The sequence below is a fragment of the Tripterygium wilfordii genome, chromosome 2 (genome assembly GCF_013401445.1).
Source record: "Tripterygium wilfordii isolate XIE 37 chromosome 2, ASM1340144v1, whole genome shotgun sequence".
In the NCBI taxonomy this organism is placed as follows: domain Eukaryota; kingdom Viridiplantae; phylum Streptophyta; class Magnoliopsida; order Celastrales; family Celastraceae; genus Tripterygium; species Tripterygium wilfordii.
This window is the reverse complement of record NC_052233.1, coordinates 5,533,759-5,534,962: the sequence shown is the minus strand read 5'-3', so window position 1 is coordinate 5,534,962 and position 1,204 is coordinate 5,533,759.

The following is a 1,204-nucleotide window of genomic DNA, read 5'->3' as shown; positions in this document are numbered from 1 at the left end:
GAAAGGTGGCCGGTGCATTGCATAAACCGAAGGGCATCCTTTTATAAGCAAAAGTGCCAAAAGGACAAGTGAAAGTAGTCTTTTCTTGATCTTCCGGAGCAATGGGGATTTGATTGTACCCCGAATAACCATCCAAGAAACAATAGTAAGAATGCCCCGCAAGCCTCTCTAGCATTTGATCAATAAAGGGCAAAGGAAAGTGATCCTTCTTAGTGGCATTGTTGAGCTTCCTATAATCAATGCAAACTCGCCAACCGGTAGTAGTTCGGGTGGGAATCAATTCATTCTTCTCATTCTTCACCACCGTGATTCCACCCTTTTTGGGAACTACTTGCACCGGACTTACCCAAGAACTGTCCGAGATAGGGTAAATAATTCCTACATCAAGAAGTTTTAAAATTTCAGCTTTCACCACCTCTTTCATATTAGGATTGAGTCGGCGTGGATGTTCCACCGAAGACGTGTAATCCTCCTCCATCAAGATACGATGCATGCACATAGTGGGGCTAATTCCCCGAATATCCGCTATTGTCCACCCCAAAGCCATTTTATGCTCCCTCAACACTCTTAAAAGCTTGTCCTCTTCCTCCATATTCAAATTCGAAGAGATAATAACCGGCAAGGTATTAGAGTTTCCCAAATAAGCATAGCGAAGATGAGATGGAAGAGGTTTCAAAGTAAGTGTCGGAGCTTCCACAATACTTGGTTGTGGTCTAGAAGGCAAGACACCAAGAGGCTCAAATTTCTGAAACCTTCTTGGTTTAGAGTCTCTCATAGATTCTAAACAATTCATGAATTCCACCACATCATCATCATCACACTCTATAGTATCCTCATTCACCAAGCACGTCTCAAGAGGATTTTTGCAAGAAGTTATGGCAAAGGTGTGTGCTACTATATGATCCACCGTGTCTATACGAAAACAAGATTCCCCATCTTCCGGATACTTGGTAGTTTCAAGCACTTTGAATGTGACTTGCTCATCTGCAATCCTCAACACCAAAGTTCCCTTTTCAACATCAATAAGAGTTCTCCCCGTGCGCAAGAAAGGTCTCCCCAAAATAATTGGAGTATTGGCATCTTCCTCCATATCAAGAATAACAAAGTCCACTGGAAACACCAATTTATCCACCTTGACAAGAACATCCTCAATGATACCACGGGGATATTTAACAGATCGATCCGCCATGACAAGAGACATTGT